Genomic DNA, 10,571 nt, shown 5'->3' with positions numbered 1-10,571 from the left:
TGAATAGTTTGCGCGAGAGACTTCCAAAGTGGAAAAATGTGTCCCCCTCCCCTGTACCTTCTAAAATAAGAGAATGATAAAACTAAAGTAAATATATGATGTACCATGCAAACTTCCACCGAAAATTGGTTTGAACGAGATCTAGTAAGTAGTTTTTGATCTATCGTGCAAAATGTCGATAATATACGATTGTAGTACGGAACCCTCAGTGCACGAGCCTGATTCGCACTTGGCCGGTTTTTGATTTAATTTAATCAGTTTGATTGAATACCCCGCACCACCTGAGTTTAACACCCTAGGAGTTCAGCTCTTAAAATAATTTATTTTTATTTTTATTTTTGAGAGCCTGAGAAACTGGAACAATGATGAGGTCTAGGTTGAAACTCGCTTGCTTGCGCATTAAGATGCAGTTTAATTATGTTAAAAATAACAAAAAATCGTAATTCTTTTTTATTTAAATATTAATAATGAATTTTAGACCCATAAACTACTGCTATACAAAACATCACATAATTTTATTGCTACAGACCCTACCCTATTCACAAACAGTGTTTTTAGCCCGCCAAACGCATTGGGCTAACGTGATCAGGAGGCATTAAAGTTTCGCAATTAAGTTAGTAAATTCTGATTCAGCGGGAAACCCTCGAGAAGTTAAGTTATGGTACTTCAAATAAATGAGTTTCTTTTCCATTTTCTTTACATATTTGAACTAGCTTATGCCCGCGACTTCGTCCGCGTGGACTACACACAAACCCCTATTTTACCCCCTTACGGGTTGAATTTTCAAAAATCCTTTCTTAGCGGATGCCTACGTCATAATAGCTATCTGCATGCCAAATTTCAGCCCGATTCGTCCAGTAGTTTGAGCTGTGCGTTGATAGATCAGTCAGTCAGTCAGTCACCTTTTCCTTTTATATATAAAATGTTCTATATTTATTTTATTAAAAAAGAATATTAGACAGGTTAATCCATTGACTTATAATGGGTTAATCATAATTTCCCTTTCGCTTTAAATTTTTCTACTAAAGAGTAAGCTTTCGAGAAGGTCCCATAAAAAATCTGGATTCAACTTCTTAATCCTGATGCTGCAGGGTTACTGCCCGCCTAAGTTATGGGGATTCAGGAACTGTAGGTGGTGAATTGATGTTGTAGGTACCTAGCTACGACTTTGCGATTGAACTCCGAGTTCCAACTCCTAGAATAGAAACTAACGTTCGTTGACGTTTCTATAACTAGAATACTAGAATGCTAGAATAGAAATTTTAGGTATAGAAACGTCATGTGTACTTAGGTGATAGGTCCTTATAGAAAGATAGCCAGCGAGTGCCAGATCTTCGTTATTTTATAAAAGCTGAAAGTTTGTCTGCGTATAACTGAATCCAATAAAGGGAGGAACGATCAGCGAATATGAAGTTTGGCTCATGATGGCTTTGGGAGATATCAGGTAGGTAACAAAGGTGTGAAAAATCTTACATCAGAGAATCAGTCCAATTTTTAATATTTCCTTCGGAATAGTATTAAAAACCCCGTCATGCATTGCCAGCCCCCTGCCATGATCAAAACTTCATAGTCGCTGATCGTTCCTCCCTGTGTTTGGGACAATACGCAGATGTAACTTTGAGCTTTTATAAAATAACGAAGGTCTGGCACTCGCTGGCTCTTAGTCCATTAGAAGGAGAAGCAGTTTATCTCAAGTGTGTCCGGAGACGCATTGACTGCGGCTCGCGGGATTAAAGTGTTTACATTACTCTTTAAAGATGGCCGCCAACCAGAAACGATTTTCAGTAAGATACTGAATAGGTATTTACAGAATAAGCCATCATAGCCTAGTATTTGAAGGTCTGGGGTTCATACCTTTAACTTTTAAAACAGGATCACTACCTCACTACCTATATTATAAATGTGAAAGTGTGTTTGTTTGTTGGTTTCTTGGTTTGTCCTTCAATCACGTCGCAACCGAGCAACAGATCAACGTGATTTTTTGCATGGTTATAGTTTAAAGTGGGCTCAGTTCGGTGCTTTCTTCATACAAACGTAGCAGGGTAATTACTACATTATTTGATATTGTAGGTATGCTCAAAACTTAGTATTATATCGGTTTGTCTTGCCATTATCTAGGTTTATTGATATATAAAACATTGAAAAAATATTGATTTTAAAGTTACGAGCCTCAAAAATTCCTATTTCAACACTAAATTTATGACAACTTTGGGCGTAAATAAATAAGATTAGGGGTATGGAAATTCTAAAACAATTTAACATTAGACATAGTTTATTTATTAATTAGTTGAAATATCTTTATTTTGCAAACATACATTTAGTATTTTTTTCTCAAAAATACTTTTCCTAAACCCTTGATTTCAGTGAAAATCATCGTGCCTCTCTCACCTTTCTCATACAATGTCAAGTGAAAAGCAAACAGGTTAGGTCGAGCATACTGCGTCACCTTAAGACCTGGAGAGTGACATGGGCTACTTTTTATCCCGAAAAATCAAAGAATTCCCAAGAGATATTTAAAACATTAATACTTGCCTACAAAAACGCAGGCATCAGCTAGTAGAATAGAAAAATGTTTATTCGAGTTATCAAACATAGTGTAGGCAATATCGTCTTGTACAGCAGTCTAACACTCAACAGGTAGGCCACTCAGCTTGTGTTGAGACGTCGGGCCCCTCAGACACAAACTTCTATGGTGAATATCTGAGGTACCAGCAGTGGCGTGCAGGTCATAAAGGCATAAATGCACTGCTTACCCCAGTTGTAATGGCTAAATGCATATTTTTCATTATGACTAGCCAGTAAACAGGTTCTCAACTAACTAATGCCTACCCTGGCTTCAAACCCTGTGCACGCTGTTGGGATATTTTGATTTTATAGGAAAAATATCAGTAAAAAGAAAAACTTGGACGTCCTGTTTGAGATATATATTTGAAGTGAGTGAGTCTTCTATTTACCCCTAGAGCTTCGTGCTGATAACGTGTTGGGATATTTAGAATTTATAGGAAAAATATCAGTAAAAAGAAAAACTTGGACGTCCTGTTTTTCTTTTTACTGATATTTTTCCTATAAATTTTAAATATCCCAACACACGCCACTGCTGGTACCACACACCAGACACCCCAACGCTGATTTTCAGTGGCCACCTTTTGACACAAATGTCCCTGGCATAGAATCTAAATATATAAATGGAAAAGTTGACTGACTGACTGATCTGTCAACGCACAGCTCACTACTGAACTATGGGACGGATCAGGCTGTTTGGCATGAGATAGCTATTATGACGTAGGCATCCGCTAAAAAGGATTTTTGAAAACTCAACCCCAAGAGGGTGAAATAGGGGTTTGAAAGTGTAATCAACGCGGATAAAGTCGCGGGCATAAGGTAGTATAAGTATAAAAGACCACTATACTTACCCATATTATGAATTCGAAAGTATGTTTGTTTGTTGGTTTCTTGCTCCGAAACAGGTTCATTTAGTCCAATAAAATACTTATCAATATTGTGTCAATGGACAGTAAGTAATTAGACAAAGAAAGTAAGATCAATAGAAAATTCTACAGATTTTCATTTAATTAAGAGCAGGTTTACATTGAGAGCGGAGACGGGGACAGAGCGGGTCAATCTATTTTAAATCATTAATTCTAACGCTTGACTATACTTGAAATGTAAAACATAATCACTTTTAGGGTTCCGTACCCGAAGGGTGCGAACCGGATACTATTGCCGTCCATCCGTCCGTCTGTCTGTCAGCGTGACAGGCAGTTTCGTGGGCTGCCACGAAAATTAATAAGTAAGTTATTGTATGATGGCACGAAACATTGTATGATGGCTAACTTGTAATGAAATAAAATAAAAAACTCTGATTACTGAAGGAGTTTTACTGGATCCTATATAAACTGGGCTTGAGCTTCAAAGCGCCAAGTGTAATGGGAAGAGGACTAAGAGCCAGCGCGTGACAGATCTTCATTGTTTTATAAAAGCTGAAAGATTCTCTGCGTATTGTCCCCAACACTGGGAGCCCCTTTGAAAGTTTAAGGGTGTCTTGCAACCCCCGGCCAGACACCCTTTAAGTTTTTAAAACTTTATGGCCATCTGGCAGGGGGTTGCCACGACACTAAGTGTCTGGCAATGCATGACGTAATTTCTAATACTATTCCAAAGAAAATATAAAAAACACGGTCAAGTGCGAGTCAGGCTCGCGCAATGAGGGTTCCGTACTACAGTCGTATTTTTTCGACATTTTGCAGGATAATTCAAAAACTATGATACATAAAAATAAAAAATAAATCTGTTTTAGAATGCACAGGTGAAGATCTTACATATGATACCCCATTTGATGTAGTTATCTTACTTAGAAAATTGAAAATACTAACTATTAGTTCATGACCACAATTAATTTTTTTTTGTGTGATGTAACCACAAATTCACGGTTTTCAGATTTTTCCCTAAATGTCAGCTATAAGATCTACTTACCTGCCAAATTTCATGAGTCTAGGTCAATGGGAAGTACCCTGTAGGTTTCATGACAGACCGATAGACAGACAGACAGACAGACAGACAACAAAGTGATCCTATAAGGGTTCCGTTTTTCCTTTTGAGGTACGGAACCATAAAAAATTAGACCATATACTTTGACGTAAAACTTTTTACACCTTTATCTCCCAAATCCACCATGATCCAAACTTTATAGTCGCTGATCGTTCCTCATTGTGTTGAGAAAAATACGCAGAGCAGAGAGAGAGAGAGAGAGCCTCAATAGCTCAACGGTTAAAGGTGCGGACTGAAATACGAAAGGTCGCCGGTTCAAACCCCACCCGTTGCACTATTGTCATACCTACTCCTAGCACAAGCTTCATGCTTAATGAGGAAGTTTCAGGGACAGCTTCAATAAAATTTTCATAGATGTCTCTTGAATATTTCGCATAGGTCGCCACGAAAGAGGAAAAATAATACCTATATCTATATGCTTTAATGTTTAGATCGTGTCAATCAATGACATAGATGAAGGGTAAGACCTTGCGTGCACTGCAATTTTCCTTACGTTTCTTCCCCACAAAATCAGTGAACTATAATAGAAGTAATTAATTAATTTCGCATCCGAATTATTTAAAAATTTAAAGCATATATGATATAGATATAGGTATTATTTTTCGTCTTTAGTTGTGGTAATATATTCAGCGCCATCTATGAAAATTTTCTCGAACGTTGCCTGGAAACAACGGGGATTGGAGGGGAAAGGGGATTGTTAGTTAAGGGCCATGGCTAATATTCTTTAAAAAAAGCTTTCAGCCTTTATAAAATAACGAAGGTCTGGCACGCGCTGGCTCTCTCTATAGACTCGGAGAGTAGAGATAAATAAACGTTGATTGACAACCCGCCGTCTCGGAGGAAATTAGCTTAAAACCTCCTTTCAATGGCGACGTAACTGCTTTTCTGTGTTATAAATCAGTGAGATCTATCTCTGCGTCGTATTCCTCATTGCCAGAGTGAACTAGAGTGAGGCAAGTCTTAGTTTGATCTTGAATCGACATTATCTACATATACTATCCATATACTAATATTATAAATGCCAAAGCAGGTCTGGCTGCCTGTCTGTCTGCTAGCTTTTCACGGCTCATCCGTTAAACCGATTCATATGAAATTTGGTACAGAGGTAGCTTGCATCCCGGAAATTTAAATAGGCATTTTTTTATCCCAGCCAGACCAGACCACAAATTTAGAAATTATAAAATTCCAAACCCTTGCCGGGAATTGAACCCGGGACCTCCCATTAATAAGACCACAGCGCTTACCACTGCGCCAGGAAGGTCGTCGAGACTCAAAAAATCAAAGAGTTCCCATGGGATTAAAAAACCGAAATCCACACGGACGAAGTGTTATAAAATTTAAAGTCCTGACTGACTGACTTATATATCAACGGACAGCCTAAACCGCTGGTCCTAGAGTCCTAGAGACATGTAAATTTGGAGGGTGTGTTATTTGTAAAGGGTAGGTATCCACTAAGAAAGAATTTTTCGAAATTCCACCCCTTGGTTTGAAAATAGCGGAGCGGCAACCCAATACTCAAATCCACAGCGGTGTAGTGTCAAAAACACACAGGAAACGCATCGTGTGGCTTCTGTCTTTAGGGTTAAGGTGGCGTCTAGATTATGCAAAACTTTATAATTATAGTGATATTATGTATTCCTAATAGCCTGTGCTGATCTATGTGAAGCTCGATCCTGGGCACGCACCTCTAACTTTTCGGAGTTATGTGTGTTTAAAGTAATTAAATATCACTTGCTTTAATGGTGAAGGAAAACATCTTGAGTAAACCTGCATGCCTGAGAGTTCTCCATAATGTTCTCTAAGGTGTGTGAAGTCTGCCAATCCGCACTATGCTAGCGTTGTGAACTGTGGCCAAATCCTTCTCACACTGAGAGAGAACTCGTGCTCTGTATTGAGCCAGCGATGGCTTGATCATGATAATGATGATGGTACCTAATAGGTCCCCTACCTTAATATGGAACCATGAGACATTTGTCATAAACCATGTTTTATAACATGTTTTGTTATACGGTCTGGACGTACCTTTAAATACAAGTTAACGAGGCATGAACCAACCATGACAGTATGACGTCAGACGTAGTTTAGGCTTTTGTGGACCTCGTATCAAGGGCGGATGTAATCCGGCTTTGTTTAAAAGAAAGTTAATCATCATCATCATGATCAACCCATAGCTGATTAACTACAGAGCACGGGTCTCCTCTCAGAATTAGAAGAGTTTAGCCACCACGCTTGCCAAGTGTGAATTGGCAGACTTCAAACACCTTTGAGCACATTATGGAGAAGTGTCAGGCATGCAGGTGCCTCACAATGTTTTCCTTCACCGTTAAAGCGAGTGATATTTAATTTCTTAAAACGCACATAACTCCGAAAAGTTAGAAGTGCCTGCCCGGGATCGAACCCCCGACCATCCACGTAGTAGACTTCACACACCTTTGAGCACATTATGGAGAACTATCAGGCATGCAGGTTCCTCACGACGTTTTTCTTTCCTTTCGTTAAAGCAAGTGATATTTTAATTTCTTAAAACGCACATAACTTCGAAAAGTTAGAGGTGCGTGCCCGGCATCGAACCCCCGACCAGCCACGTAGTAGCTATTTTACGGCCATACTTAGTACTTAAAAACACTTCTGTAAAATATGGTGGCTTTAAGACAGCTGTACTGTTTGGCGACCATTTCAAATACAAACGAAAGTAACATGAACGTCGAAAAAAGATCTGATTCACTCAAATCGCGCCTGAAAATGTTTTATTTTAAAAACAATAAAAAAAACAAAAAAAAAAAACTTTTAATAACGTCGTGTCCCAAAAGCTGATCCACGCGTCTGGTGACCCAAGAGCTAGAGCTTATTTCGCTCAACGGTTGAGCCTTGCACTTCAGCGAGGTAATAGCGCCAGTGTATTGGGCACAATGCCCATAAATTACCATTTAGACAGCGTATATTTGTTGTAAATATAAAAATTTTTGTGATTTTTTTTTTCTACAAAATACTATAATCCATACTAATATTATAAATACGAAACTGTGTCTGTCTGTCCGTCTGTCTGTCTCTCTGTTAGCTTTTCACGGCCCATGTGTTTAACCGATTTCAATGAGGTACAGAGATAGCTTGCATCCCGGGGAAGGATTTAGTCTACTTTTGATCCCAGAAAATTAAAGAGTTCCCATAGGATGTCTAAAATCTAAATCCACGCGAACGTAGTCGCGGGCATCATCTAGTTTAAATAATAAAATATCAGTAGGTAAGTATTAAAAACAAATAAATAAAAGAATTATCGTTTACTCGTTTATGGAGCACTTAATGTTAAGAATATCTGTTAGCAAAAGTGCCGGGTGTAGTTGAGTTGATAACGAATGATAGGGGATGCCCTTTTCGGTAAACAATGGTAATAAATACAGCGAGCGGCGCGCTTAGCGCCGTCTCTCCACGCGATGGGTGGCAACTACATAGGTACGCGTACACGATGCAATCAGCCCTAGCACATATGGAGGCATCGGAAAAATACATTAAACTTCTACGGTCCGCTGTGCCAAATCCTTCTTTCCACGCACATGCAAACTGTGGAACCAAACTCCCATCGGCGGTGTTCCCACTAGATTACAACATGGGTTTATTCAAGGGGCGGACCAACAAATTCCTAAAAGGCCGGCAACGCATCGGCGGTTCCTCTGGTGCTGCAAATGTTCATGGGCCGCGATAATCACTTAACATCAGGTGACCCACCTGCTCGTTTGCTCGCTATCTCTATTAAAAAATAACTCAGAAATTACAAAAATAATGTTTATTCGTACAGAATACCTAACCGTCCTAGGAGTCAGCTAGCAAAAGGGTGAAATTTAAAAAAAAAAACGAAAAATTTATGTGTGTGCCTGTCAGACTAATCAGTGGTGACCAGTCGCTTGACCAATCAAGAGCTCAAAAATGTGAAAGATATTTTTAATCAAAATAAGTATACCACTGTACACTCTTCGATTGTTAATTATTGAATTTGTGAGATAATAATTGATGTGATAATTAATTACGTAAACCTGAAACTAAAGCTAAGAGGGTTTGAAACGCGCTCTGGTCTGAGAAGAAGTCCACAATACACACAGCCAGGTATTCTTTTTTCCCGACTACGGCTAAGCCAAACGGAAGGGTTATGATTTTAGCAGTCTATGCTTGTAACTATGACGTGTGTTCCACCGTAGCGTCTAAGCTACTGGGCCGATTTTGATGAGTGAAGTGTCAATTGATTCATTGTTACGGTCCAGGTGACATTACATAGGAAAACGATCTGACGGATGTTACATCAAAAAAAGGGGGGGTCTCCAAAAAATTTTTTACTCTTACCGTTTCACAATAACACTTAAAATTTATTAGCTTAAAAAATATTATATTATATAAAATTCATGAACTAAAGTTAAATTTACTCGTAGCAACAAATGTAGCTTTTGTGTTCTGAGGTTATAAGGCGTCTTAAAAGCGTAAGGTTAAAATTTAGGAAACCGTTCAACCGCTGTGTGGCTTTTCGCTTGGTTAAAAGAAAATTGTTTGAAATACATTTCAGTAAATTATGGCCCCCAGTCCCCGGCAGCCCTACTATTCAAATCCACGGTAGCGAATATAAAGAGGCTGGCGGGAAGTGGCTGGATGAGGAAGGCTGAGGACCGGGTATGGTGGCGCTCTTTAGGGAAGGCCTATGTCCAACAGTGGACGTCCACAGGCTGATGATGGTGATGATGATGAAATAATTGTTAAGTATATTATAATATTTACTAGCTGATGCCTGCGACTTCGTACGCGTGGAATTAGGTTTTTTAAAAATCCCGTGTTAACTAAACTAAAGTATATAAACTAATATGAAAATGTACCTATAGCCAAATGCTCCATGCTATTCAATCATTGAGAAATTCTTGAATTCTTAACTATTTAATCTATTAGAAGATAATTAATTATCCTAATCTTATATAGGTGCCTATATAAAAGGAAAAGCTGACTGATTGACTGACTGAACTATCAGCGCACAGCTCAAACCACGGGACGGATTAGGCTGAAATTTGGCATGCAGATAGCTATTATGACGTAGAAAGGATTTTTGAAAATTCAACCCTTAAGGGGGTAAAATAGGGGTTTGCAATTTGTGTAGTCCACACGCAGATGAAGTAGCGGGCATAAGCTAACACTCGTATAAATAAGTACTACTAATAATACTAACCTATAGGTAAATGATAAAACCAGAGATTCCCGGAAGTGAAGCTACCTAAGTTAATAAACAAAACCAAAAATCAATTTAAACTTACTTTTTCGGAAAAGAAATATTTTATTGTAAGAGTAGGTCCATTTATTCCTGCTTATAGTATAACTAGCTTATGCTCGCGACTTCGTCCGCGTGGAGTACACAAACTTCAAACCCCTATTTCACCCCCTTAGGGTTGAATTTTCAAAAAACCTTTCTTAGCGGATGCCTACGTCATAATAGCTATCTGCATGCCAAATTTCAGCCCGATCCGTCCAGTAGTTTGAGCTTTGCGTTGATAGATCAGTCACTCAGTCAGTCAGTCACCTTTTCCTTTTATATATTTAGATGTCGCACATTATAAATTAAGTGTAAAATCTAAAACTAACTCACACATAATTAAGCATAAGTATATTTCTATAGCTAATTTTCTTTTCTACTTACTACTTGACTAGTTAGTCATGGAAGATTTGCCACATACTAAGTTAGAAACATAAAAATGATACTCCAAAACAAATTGAAGATAAAAAAATCTCAGTCATCAAGGCACAAATCAAATATTTATCTTAGCTATACAAATGCCTTGAAATATTCCATAAAATATTATGAAAGTTTTAAATCGAAAGCTAACGGTTAAAGTGTGTCCGTGACTTAAGCGAATGAAAGATTTTCCAAGTTACACTGAACACTTGATTCAGCCAATCAAATATACCCACCCTCCAGCGAGGCCTCCACGCCTCGTCTCTTTATATAGCGAGGTACGGAGAGGGCTGCCACAGTGTGTCTTAGGCAGTGCAACGTTCCC

This window comes from Maniola hyperantus, chromosome Z, assembly GCF_902806685.2.
Source record: "Maniola hyperantus chromosome Z, iAphHyp1.2, whole genome shotgun sequence".
NCBI classification, from domain to species: Eukaryota; Metazoa; Arthropoda; class Insecta; order Lepidoptera; family Nymphalidae; genus Maniola; species Maniola hyperantus.
This window is presented reverse-complemented; position numbering follows the sequence as displayed.